This window comes from Ambystoma mexicanum, chromosome 13 (genome assembly GCF_040938575.1).
Source record: "Ambystoma mexicanum isolate Mex_15411 chromosome 13, UKY_AmexF1_1, whole genome shotgun sequence".
In the NCBI taxonomy this organism is placed as follows: domain Eukaryota; kingdom Metazoa; phylum Chordata; class Amphibia; order Caudata; family Ambystomatidae; genus Ambystoma; species Ambystoma mexicanum.
Window position 1 is genome coordinate 31560412 of NC_090938.1, and position 13111 is coordinate 31573522.

The 13111-nt window shown below is 50.4% G+C and overlaps 1 protein-coding gene across 5 annotated transcripts in view; it reads right to left on the reverse strand.

Moving 5' to 3' along the window:
- Window positions 1–13111, reverse strand: part of ATP2B4 (ATPase plasma membrane Ca2+ transporting 4) — an 803527-nt gene that overhangs the window by 446218 nt on the left and 344198 nt on the right. The window lies entirely within an intron of this gene.

Here is a 13111-nt window from a genome sequence, read left to right on the forward strand (position 1 = left end):
CGAGGAGGCAGAGGTCAGAGCAGGAGGCGAGAGAAAGAGAACGAGGAGGCAGAGGTCAGAGCAAGAGGCGAGAGAGAGAGAACGAGGAGGCAGAGTTCATAACGAGAGGCACGTGGAGAGAGAAAATGACGAGGCAGAGGTCAGAGTAGGAGGCGAGGGAAAGAGAACGAGGAGGCAGAGGTCAGAGCAGGAGATGGGCCGAGAGAGAACAAGCAGGCAGAGGTTAGAACGAGAAGTGCATGGAGAGAGAACGAGGAGGCAGAGGTCAGAGCACAGGCGCATGGAGAGAGAACGAGGAGGCAGGGGTCAGAGCACAGGCGCATGGAGAGAGAACGAGGAGGCAGGGGTCAGAGCACAGGCGCATGGAGAGAGAACGAGGAGGCAGGGGTCAGAGCACAGGCGCATGGAGAGAGAACGAGGAGGCAGGGGTCAGAGCACAGGCGCATGGAGAGAGAACGAGGAGGCAGAGGTTAGAATGCGAGGCAAGTGGAGAGAAAGAGAGAGAGAACGAGGAAGCAGAGGTCAGAATGAGAGGTGACAGAAAGAGAGACAGAACAAGGAGGCAGAGGTCAGAATGAGAGGCGCGTGGAAAGAGGACTAGAGGTCAGAACAGGAGAGAGAACGAGGAGGCAGGGATCAGAACGAGAGGCGAGTGGAGAAAGAGAGAGAATAACTAGGCAGAGGTCAGAGCACGAGGCAAGCCGAAAGTGAACGAGGAGGAAGATTTCAGAACCAGAGGGGGGGGAGAGGGAAGGAGAGAGAGAAGGAGAGAGAGAGAGAGAGAGAGAAGGAGAGAGAGAGAGAGAAGGAGAGAGAGAGGGAAGGAGAGAGAGAGAGAAGGAGAGAGAGGGAAGGAGAGAGAGGGAAGGAGAGAGGGAAGGAGAGAGATTGAGAGAGAGAGAGAGAGAGAGAGAGGGAAGGAGAGAGAGAGAGAGAGAGAGAGAGAGAGAGAGAGAGAGAGCGAGCCTGAGGAGGCAGAGGTCAGAACGAGAGGCACGTGGAGAGACAGAGACAGAGGGAGAGCCGAGAGTGAATGAGTTGGCAGGTGTCAGAACGAGAGGCGAGGGGGGAGAGAGGGTGAGAGTGAGAGAGAGAACAATGAGGTAGAGTGGGAGAGGGGGGACAGAGGACGGAGAGGAGGAGAAATATCAAAGGAGGAGGAGAAACACCTAAGGGAGAGGGGCAGGAAGACTAATTATTAAGGAGAGAGGAAGGAGCAAGTGAAGGAACATGAAGGGGGAGAGGTAAACCAAGTAGTGGGGAGAGGATAAGACAGAGGAGGCGATCAATCAATGAAGGCAGGACAAGACCAGAAGGAGAGATTGAAGCAAGTACTGTGAGGAAGGATATGGGAGAAGAGCTCCTTAAGACCTGGGCAGGCCAGGAAAGGGCACCTGAGCTGGTGCAGATGGGCCAGCGCAAGGGCCAGCGTTGAGCTGCATTTAAGAGACTAGGGAATGGGACTCCTAGTTCAACCCTAAACCGAGAGGGTGTATTTCCGAGATCACTCAAGAAGGGAACGGTGGAGGAAGCCTAGGGTCCCACTGTCCGTGCAGTGCCGGACGACTGACCCCCATCGGATAACCAAGGGTTCGAGGGCAAGGAGTGGTGCCACTCCAGACAATCTGGTGGGAACGGGTCAATCTAGGCGTTGTACAGCTGTGCAAGGAAACGAGACACTGAAGGCCACTGCCATAGAAAAGGACAGTTTATGCCAAAGCAAGAGAAAGACACTGCATGCCAGAGCAAGGGCAAGGGACATTTCATGCCAGAGCAAGGGCAAGGGACATTGCATGCCAAAGCAAGGGCAAGGGACATTACATGCCAGAGCAAGGGAAAGGGACATTGCATGCCAAAGCAAGGGCAAGGGACATTGCAGGCCAGTGAAAGGGAAATGGACTTTGCATGCCATGGCAAGGGAAGGGGACATTGCAGGCCATTGCCAGGGAACTGTACATTGCACGCCAGTGAAGGGGAAATGGACATTGCATGCCAGGGCAATGGAAGGGACTTTGCATGCCAGGGCAAGGGAAAGGGAAATTGTAGGCCATTGTCAAGGAACTGTACATTGCAAGCCAGTGAAAGGGAAAGGGACATTGCATGTAAGGGCAAGGGAAGGGGACATTGCATGCAAGGGAAATGGACATAGCAGGTCATTGCCAGGGAACTACATTGCACGCCAGTGAAGGGGAAATGGACATTGCATGCCAGGGCAATGGAAGGGACTTTGCATGCCAGGGCAAGGGAAAGGGAAATTGTAGGCCATTGTCAAGGAACTGTACATTGCAAGCCAGTGAAGGGTAAATGGACAATGCATGTCAGGTCGAGGGAAGCGGACATTACATCATTCCCGGGCAGTGAAAGGGAAATAGGAAATTGCATGGCAGGTCAAGGGAAAGGGAGGGGACATTGCATCATTGCAGGCCAGTACCATGGAAAGCAACATTGCATGCCAGGTCAAGGGAGAGGGACATTGCATGCCAGGGAAAGGGACATTTCAGGCCACTGTCAGGGAACTGTACATTGCAAGCCAGTGAAAGGGAAAAGGACATTGCATGCCAGGGCAAGGGAAAGCCATTGTATGTCAGGGCAAGGGAAAGTGAAAGGGACATTGCATGCCGGGGCAAGGGAAGGAGACATTGCATGCCAGGGCAAGGGAAAGAGACATTGCATGCCAGGGCAAGGGAAGAAGACATTGCAGGCAAGGGAAAGGGACATTTCAGGCATTTGGCAGGGAACTGTACATTGCAAGCCAGTGAAAGGGAAATGGACATTGCATACCAGTCCATGGGAAGGGGACATTGCATGCCAGGGCAAGGGAAAGAGACATTGCATGCCACGGAAAGTGAAAGGGACATTGCATGCAAGGGCAAGGGAAGGAGACAGTGCATGCCAGGACAAGGGAAAGAGGCATTGCATGCCAGGGCAAGGGAAAGGGAAAGGGACACTGCATGCCAGGGCAAGGGAAAGAGACATTGCATGCCAGGGCAAGGGAAGAAGACATTGCAGGCAATGGAAAGGGACATTTCAGGCCATTGGCAGGGAACTGTACATTGCAAGCCAGGCCATGGGAAGGGGACATTGCATGCAAGGGAAGGGGAGCGGACATTGCAGGGCAGTGCCATTGCATTCCAAGGCAAGGGAAATGGACATTGCCAGGCGGTGCAAGGGAAGCAAATCCAGTGAGAATATGGAAAGAGAAGAGGTGTCGGAGAAGGAGACTGAACACAAAGAGGAAAGTGGGTGGAAGAGAAGCAGCGCGAGGGCGACAGGAGAGGGCCAGGCAGGCAGGCAGGCAGGCAGAGCAGAGGAAAGAGATAACCCCCCCCCCGCCCCCATGCACTGTGCGAGCCTGTGAGGGGGCGGCTTCTCAGGTTGTCTGATTTATGCATGAGTGCTATGTGTGCACAGAGTGGGTGTGAGAATAATGTGGCTCGCAGCATGATCCTGTAATCCCTGCTTCAAGACCTTTCGCTGAGATTAGGATAAAAGAAGGCCCCCAGCGGCCCCACATCGGACCAGCACTCACAGGAGCAGAAAAACAATCCTGCAAATGAGGTACGGCTCTTTGAATATGCGAAAATAGCAATACAATAATACAATATGAAAAACAACAACCAATACTCCTCACAGTCCATAGAGAAAGACTGTAATCCGCCCCTGGCCGCATAGGGCCACGCCCCTACTGTAGTGCCCAGAGGAGCACCGACAGCCCTCACAGCACAGGGATGGCAGAGCGTAACGGACATCTCACAGAAAGTCACTATCACAGGAAAGACACCCTCACATCACAGCAAGTCACTAACACAGGATAAACACACCCTGCCAGCACAGGGATGGCAGAGCGTAACGGACATCTCACAGCAAGTCACTAACACGGCATAGACACACCCTCACATCACAGCAAGTCACTAACACAGGATAAACACACCCTGCCAGCACAGGGATGGCAGAGCGTAACGGACATCTCACAGCAAGTCACTAACACGGCATAGACACACCCTCACATCACAGCAAGTCACTAACACAGGATAAACACACCCTGCCAGCACAGGGATGGCAGAGCGTAACGGACATCTCACAGCAAGTCACTAACACGGCATAGACACACCCTCACATCACAGCAAGTCACTAACACAGGATAAACACACCCTGCCAGCACAGGGATGGCAGAGCGTAACGGACATCTCACAGAAAGTCACTACCACAGGAAAGACACCCTCACATCACAGCAAGTCACTAACACAGGATAAACACACCCTGCCAGCACAGGGATGGCAGAGCGTAACGGACATCTCACAGCAAGTCACTAACACGGCATAGACACACCCTCACATCACAGCAAGTCACTAACACAGGATAAACACACCCTGCCAGCACAGGGATGGCAGAGCGTAACGGACATCTCACAGCAAGTCACTAACACGGCATAGACACACCCTCACATCACAGCAAGTCACTAACACAGGATAAACACACCCCTTGTAAAGCGGAGGTGGCAGCCCGTAACAACAGTTAGGACGCTATCTCAGGGTCGGGATGGTGTCCCCAAGACACACAGGGCCTGCCATCCAGTCCTACCGAAAAATGTGAAGAATGAAACGAGCCTGAATGGAGCAGGCCCCACCTGTGGCGGAACCAAGCCAACCGCGGTGAAGCTAGGGAGGTGAGCCCGCTAAGCAAGACCCTCACTAGGGGTCCGGGAGCGACTCCCCGCTTGGGGACAAGGACTCCCATTCCAGAGCGAAACTTCCTGTGCAAACCACGTTGTCTGCATATATGGATGTGGAAAAAGACATTAATAGCTCATGCAGCGACTATATTTGACCATCCTTCTTGACATGTACTGGCTACAGGCAATGCTGAACAAAGCCTGAACACCATGATCAATGAAGGACACCGTTCTGTTTATTCATGTGACGTGGACGTGTATAAGAGGGGACATTTCTGCAGAGAAGAGAGATCCGCTATGCAGATGCGAGCCTCTGCATCAATGTCCTGGAAGGGCAGAGCCATGCTGGGCGGCAGAGCCAGTGGAAGCAAGGAAGGCGAGTAGAGCACAAGCTGAACAACTGAAGGATGGTATTCTCGCCAACCAAGGAAAAGGAGTTGGAGAAGGAGCCGAGACAGGAATCACCACGTCTCATCTGGTGGTGTTACCACTAGCGAGCAGTGGTGGACCACGAGGCCGAGACCGGACGCAGAGGCCAGAACGCTTGAGGGAGCCCAAGTCCCAGAGCTACACACACGTCAAACCGTAGCTACAGAGCCAATTAGCAGCAGGGGAAGCTGACGAGCTCAGGGGATACCACGAAACGGTATGAACAGTACGAGTGACGGCTATGAAAGCTATCCAGGTTGCGGGAGCCTGGGAAATCCGAATGTACAAACACCCTATGAAAGGGGTATAGAGATGGATATGAACATTTTGAATAACATCTGTGAGAGCTATCAAGGTTACGGCAGCCTGATAAACCTGAGTGCACGAATACCCTATATAAGGGGAAAAGAAACAGACACAAACACTTAGAATTATAGCTATTGGAATATAGCCATGGAAGCAATACAAGAATGACAAACCAGGGTGGATAGCCACCCTATGTGAAATAACTTGGGTGAAAGAAAAACAACCCATTAGCGTGCGTCCCTATCCAGGATATTGCACCAGTCATCCTCCATGGCCATTTCACTGCCGCTGGCTCACCCACTTGGTCCCGCCTCCCGTGACTGGTGCAGTCACCTGGTCCCATGTGACCGTCGTATCAGAAGTGCCTGTAGGGTATCCCATTCAAAGGATGACTGCCTAAGAGCTTTGACTACTCCCGCTTTCCCCTGCTCACGCCTGGTCATGCACCCACTTGCGATCCATTTTCTCATCCATCCATCTCCCATATTCTCGGTTATTTCCATGCCTTGTCCCATTCCATCCAGGATAGCCCACCGTTCCTTTTCTCAGTCATCTTCTGCTCGCACCCGCGATCATTCCAATCTTTTCTGTCCTCCAAATACTTCCGATGCTTTGGCCCCGTTTCATTTTGGTCTCCTCAATGCCTGCTCAATTTGTAACAAATCCCTCTCAATTCTAGTTTATTTTTTCGTTGTAACGCACACTTTCATTGTTTAACGAAACCCTGGATTACCCCCCACTCTCCGATAATGATTTTACACCAGCCTCCTTTCATACTGCCTCTACTTTGTTTGCCTACAGTCCTCTCCTGTCTAGTCGTGGCAGGGTTACTGGGGTTCTCTACGGCACTTCCTGGACTCATACCTCCCCCCTGCAGGTCTCCTTTCCTCCTTTGATTACCATTTGTCTTCCTTTTCTAGTCCCTTTTGCGTCTCGCTTCTGGTTATTTATCGTCCTCCTGGCCCAGCTACGGACTTTTTCAACATCTTGATCTTTTATCTTCTCTTCTTCATCTCCTTTTCTTCTTGGTGACTTTAATCTCCCCTTCTCTAATTCATCTTAACCCTTGTTGCTTTCACTCACTGCTTCCTACCATCTGCATTCCCCTTGCCTCCGTCAATCTGGCTCCTGCTTTGATCTGATTTTCTCTTCACTTCCTTCTTTTCCTGTGTCTTCCTGTCCTTTTTATGCTTCTGATCATTTTCTACTTTCCTTTTCCGCCTACTTCTTCCTCTTCCTCGTCTAGCTTTACTCGTAATCTTTGTTCCTTTGACTCTGTATCTTTTCTTCCTTCTTTGCATTCTTCTCTTCCAGCAATTTCTAGTTTTCTTTGCTTTCCCCGGATACGGCTACCAGCACTCTACACTCTACTCTGCTTTCTGTACATGACTCAGTTTTTCCCCTGCACTCCTTTTCTCCTACTCATAAAACTCCTCAGCCCTCGCTCCCTCCTGACCTTATGTCCCTCCACCGCCGTTTGTGTGAAGCTGATCGGCAAAACTCTCGATCTGCTTCTGATCTTACTGCACTGTCATCTTTACATTCTTCTTTACTTGCTGCAGAAAAAAAGAAAATCACAGTTTTCGGAACTCTCACTTTCCCTCTCCCATCACCCTCGTCGACTTCCTCAACTTCTTCTAAATATTTGGTCTTCTAAACCTCCTGATCCATCTGTTTTCTCGTCTATTTCTCCCTCTGACTTTGCCAACTACTCTGCATCTAAAGTAGCAAATCTTTGCTCATCCTTGACTCCCTCGTTACTCCTCTCTCTTCTTCTACCGCCCTTTTATCTTCACACACTTTCCGCATTTTCTCCCCTTGCTGGTTCCGATACTTCTGCTCCTCTGCTCCTCTTGCCCGTGCTTATCCCACTGCTTCTCCTGATCATGATCCTCTTCCCTCTTATTCCCCAGGTCTATCGTCATCTCCTTCCTGATCTTACTTCTCTCATTAATGCTTCTTTTGCCAGGAGTGAAAGGTGTCTTTTTTAGTTTTTCACAGATGAAAGTTTCCTAGCACTCCTACTCTGGGCACCTAGACCTGCTGTTGGCTCACGAGCATGGGCATTCCAGCACTTACCCCACCCCCTCTCTCTCTCTCCTCTCCTCTCTATGCACCTGCATGCTCTGAACGCTCACAAGGCCTAGTAGGTTCGTCTTTATCTTCCAATGTATTCATTGTTTTCTGTCCCATGTTCCCTCCCTGTGGGCGCTTTGAAACACGATTAACTTGTTGTATAAGCAACTAATGAACAATACATAAATCAAGAAGGATGTGGAGAATGGAAGCAGGATACGGGAGAAGACAATAAAAGCAGCAGAGGGAAGGAGAGAAGAGAGGCAGAGGAAGAGGCGGAGATGAGGAGTATCGGGAGACAGTGGGGATAAGGTGAACGACTGTCACCAGAGGACCCTCAGACATCCTGTTTAGGTCACCTGGGAAGTCCCTGAGGGAGATAGACAGGTAAGGTTACAGCCTTTACCTCTCTCGAGATCAGGGAAGACTTGACTGTAGGGGTATATTGGCTTTATTGAACCAATCCTGCAGCAAGCCTTTTTGGAGTAGGGAGATGGGATCTGTGCAGGCATCATGAAGCAAGCCACAGACAGGCGATTCAAAGTTGTGCTCAAAGTAGATTTTAACTTAAACGGTAGAGTGCAGTAAGGCATAACTTGCCCTATGCTAATGTGGGATTTGCCCACCTAAAGAAAACTAATGCTAATCTGTGTCAGGATGCCCAACTTGGTCTCTGTCTGTGTCCAAAACCTATACTAACATAGTCAGGGTTTCCTTCCCCCCAAGAGTTCAAAATTCCAGCTTTCAAAATCAAAACAGTTCTGCTTCTTAACTTCAGTTCTCCAGACAAAGATGTACCTGCACACAAGCTTGACTTCACACATAGTTTCATTGGCGTTTTCCACTTGGGGTACTCGGTCTAGGCGCAGATGTCAGACCACACGGTCCACCCATTACAGGTCACGCAACCAATACCATTTCTTCCTGCTTCCATCAACACTTCGCCACTGGTACCTTCTGGCAGTGATGCCTATTTGATACCTCAGTGTCCCAGGTGCTAGACACTGTCCCGTGGCTGCTTTAGTCACTGGTTCCAACTGACAGCAATGCCTATTTGGTGTTTAGTGTCCCAGGCACCAGACACTGTGCCGTGGCTGCTTTGGCCACTGGTTCCATCTGAAAGCGATGCCTATTTGGTGTTTAGTGTCCCAGGCACCAGACACTGTGCCGTGGCTGCTTTAGCCACTGGTTCCAACTGACAGTGATTCCTATTTAATTTCTCAGTGTTCCAGGCGCTAGACACTGTCCCATGGCTTCTTTAGCCACTGGTTCCAACTGACAGTGATTCCTCTTTGATTCCTCAGTGTCCCAGGCACCAGACACTGTCCCGTGGCTGCTTTAGTCACTGGTTCCATCTGGCAGTGATGCCCATTTGATTCCTCAGTGTCCCTGGCGCTAGACACTGTCCCGTGGCTGCTTTAGCCACTGGTTTTATCTGACAGCGATGCCTGATTCCTCAGTGTCCAGGCGCCAGACTGTCCCGTGGCTGCTTTAGTCACTGGTTTTATCTGGCAGTGATGCCTATTCGATTCCTCAGTGTCCCAGGCGCCAGACACTGTCCCATGGCTGCGTTAGCCACTGGTTCCATCTGACAGCGATGCCTGATTCCTCAGTGTCCCAAGTGCCATACACTGTGCCGTGGCTGCTTTGGCCGGCATGCACTTTATCATCCTTGGTTGGATTTCTCTGGCTCTTGCCAACACAAGTCTCTTTCCCATTCACTTTGCCATGCCGGAGCCCCTCTGGACTTTGGGCTGCTTCAGTTTCCAATTTCGTACCTCCTTTTTACTCTCTTGACTTTGCATTTACTTGTTTCAGGCACTACATTGCTTTTGCTCCCCTCATGAGCATCCAACTGACTTTGTGAGGCATTCATAAATGATCGGGAGGATAGCTCAGGGGCAACGTGCTCACCTTGGAAGCAAGACGACACAGAACAACAGGTTCAATCCTTGGGCCCACGCTTAGAACCCTCTGGGTATTAAGCACGTTATAAATAACCAATTATAATTATCATTAATTAATATAATTAATTTCAGTACTTTTATTCACAGTGCTTCACAATTGCTTGTAATACTTTTTCACTCTGTGCGGTATTCTCAAGCACCTTCTATCAGATGCAATTCATTTGCCATTTCATTAACACTTGTTCCGGCATTCATTTGTACAGTTATTCACCTTGCCTTTCACTCGGCACCTGCAAAGGGCTTCACTAAACGTTACCGGAGTGCCCCGGTTAGACTGTACACTGGCTCTACACTCAGCGGCCGCACACGGCAGCTTTTTTCCTCCTGGCATCCTTCGCACAGGCTTCTCTAGGCTTCTGTTGCTTCCCAGCTCTCTCCCGACTCCTCCTTCCTCTCGCGGTCTGCACCATGCATAACGCCCGCTTTCCTGGCTTCTCTTGGCAGCAGTGGCGGTGCAGGGAGCTCCACTGCTTCTCTCCTCCAGGACTCGCTTCTGCGGAAGGCAGGACCCATGGACCCTCGCAGAGCCTACCACAGGTATGGCATCTCTTTCTCCTGCTCAGCACTGCTGCATACTCCTGGGTCTCCAGCTTTCTTTCCTCCAGCCATTTCATTCACTCGCTGCATGGCAGGCATTTTTATTTCCATCAGGTGTGATAAGTGACCGCTCGAGGAGTTCTCTTCTCTGACTCTGGAGGACTACATTATACAGACATGCCTGGTTGTTCCTTGGTTATGCCTCCATATTCATCTTCCTCGTCTCAGTACCATAGTGGTGCTTGCAATTGTCTGATTTAACAAAAGAAGCCGTTTAACCTCAGTTTGGTCTCTGATATACGTGTGTGTTCATGAAATGAGGATGTGTCCTCCTAGTTGGTCTCTTCCTTGTCCCAGTACTAAGATGGTGTTTCAGGGGAACAGAGTGAAAGGACCAGACGGGAAGGGGTTGACAACATCCCACAAAGGCTTTAAGGATGGAGGGCTCACTATGAAAGGGAAAGGGGGGATCCCAAATCTCACCTAAGGACATCCTCTCCCCATTCCCCAAGTTCCCTCCACCCAGGTGATCCCCCCTTGTATATCCACCCGAGGGTCTGGATCCAAAAGCGATGGAGTCTCGGGAATAAATGGCGAGGACACCCTCAAGTTCCTCAAAGAAACCCTTTCAAATTTAAGGGAACGTGGAGAGAGACCACCCTAGCCCCAATTCCCTGTATATAATAGTTATGTGGCTAACCAAAGCACACAAATATCACAAGTAACCCCTCTCAGACTTGAGCTGGACCATCTGAAGTTCCGGAAGCAGCTCAAGACCCTCTTTTCTCCTCCGCTTTCTCTCTCTCGCTCCCCTCTGATGAGTCGACTGATTGCTTGGTACCCTCAGAATCTCACTGGGTACCAGGCTCCACTACAGCCATTCCTCCTTGCTCTTCCACCTGGCCTACTGTGCACTTAGGGGCTGTAATCTGTAACATCTACAGCCCCCTCGCCGACTTGCACTTACACAGAGCCGTGCTGCCCTGGTCGCACTTACCCAGAGCCTTACTGGCCCTGCCAGCACTTCCCCCTACCCTCTCCCTTGCACTTCCCCCACACTTCTTCCCCCTGCACCTCTCGCTGTCGCACTTGCACGATCAGACTGTCACAGACAAGGCGTAGTAAGATTGTTTGTCTTGTCTTCCCTCCCTTGTCTTGTGGCGCCTAGAAACACTTGTGTACAGGCGCGTTATGAATGACATATCAGATCATAACCTTTTCTTGGACTTTGGAATTATAATACATTTGAGACTCAACCCACCCAGAAGATACAGTTCCTGGGATTTATTGCGCTCTGTCAATTCTACCCTTCAACTTTCACAGGTTAATCTAAAGGCCACCAGGAAGCAACTTGCAGAAGTTCTGGCTTCCCACTTCTACCAGTGAGACAACTGGCCAGGTTGATGGGACCGATCTGCGTCCAGTCTGGCAATCATCCCGGGATGATGTACGACAGGGCCCTTGAGCAGCTACAAATGCAACAATTAAGAACGGGACAAGACTACTCAGATGGAGTGAAAGGTCTTCAAAAGCAAGAGAGCTAGAATGTTGGTTGGAAAGCATGGTAGTATGGCATGGGGGTAGTCTTTGGATATGTCCCAGGTCTTGAATTGCAGTTCAATGCAAGCTGCACCGGGTGGGCGTGGGGTGGCTAGGCGCAATGGGGATTATACTGGGGAAATTCTCAATGTTGAGTCCCTTTGGCATTAAACTCTGAATATTCTTGTCAGAGCCTTTGCAGTGAGAAGATTTACAAAAAATAAATGACCAGTGTACAACTAGCCAAGGCCTTTAGGACTGCAATCTTCTACATCAGCTGAAGGTCCAACCATCTCATCTGTCAGGGACTGAAGGCGTACCAGAAGAAAGATTCCGGCCAGAAGACATTGTCAGTTTACAACACTTTTATTTAACTTAATTAAAATGCCTCACAGATCCCACTGCTAACGGGGAAGTTCACTACCTACCAAACTAAGCGAAGGGTCCTCGTCAATGTGAGTCAAAATAATGCAAGTTCTAAACTAGCCCAACCACTTAGAAAAATAACCAAAAAAGGGGAAATGGGCAATAGAGGTTGCCCCGTGTTCTTTACCGTCGCCTAGTGGCCGGGGAATCACTGCTAGTGTAACATTTCTTTACTAAGAGATAGGTTTTCTCGAGTTTATCAGTTCATGCCCATCCTGTCACAGTTCAATAAAGAAAAGGAGTTTTCCTCAGATATAATTACCCTAAATTCGCAAGTTCCACAGAAAGTCAATTCCCTCAAAGATGGTAGATGAAGGGCTGTTTCCTAAATCTTCCTCCATTCACTCCGTGGACCTCTCCCCTTCTCTCAAAGATCATAGATGAAGGGCTGCTTCCTAAATCTTCCTCCATTCACTCCGTGGACCTCTCCCCTTCTCTCAAAGATCGTAGATGAAGGGCTGCTTCCTAAATCTTCCTCCATTCACCATGTGGACCTCTCCCCCCACGAGAGTCCGGTCTTGCTTGACCACTTGAGCTGATTCTTGCTTTGCTTTATAGGACCCTCCTGGCTCCTTTGACTACCTTGTTCCCAGATTCTCCTTCAATCCATAGAGGTATGCCTATCTCCTCTGGGGGTATCTCGCCCCATGTTTCGGCTTGTGCCAATGAGTCCTTTGACTGAATACAAGGCTCTGGTTTTCAGGGTACCCCTAACTGCTCTTAAAATAGGTGTCTGCTTCCCCTTCTGGGCCAGGTTGCCCATATACAGTTCTGCACTCTTCGTTATTTCTCCCCTTGACTGGGTTTGGCCTTGGGCGCCCCCCTTGACTGGCAGTAACCTGCGTACATTCTCTATAGCAGGTCATGTTCCCGCGAGATAGCTCTGGTCCACTGATGCTGGCATTAGCCATCGCTCCTCAGCGTCCTCTTTGGTACCCTGGCAGGAGTGTTTCCTCCCTCACCGCCTTGTTCCTCCGTCTCTCGCGTCCCATGGTGTGGGCAAGGGACTTGTTCCATTCTCGCACGCCGGGTTCACTGTCGTTTCTTGGGGTTAAAGCCCACCACATCCTCCGTGTGGTCACATCTTCCCTCATGGTCGGCTCCGCCTGACCTTGCCAACTCCGCACAGACCTGTGCTTAGTCGGCCAAGTTTCTCTCC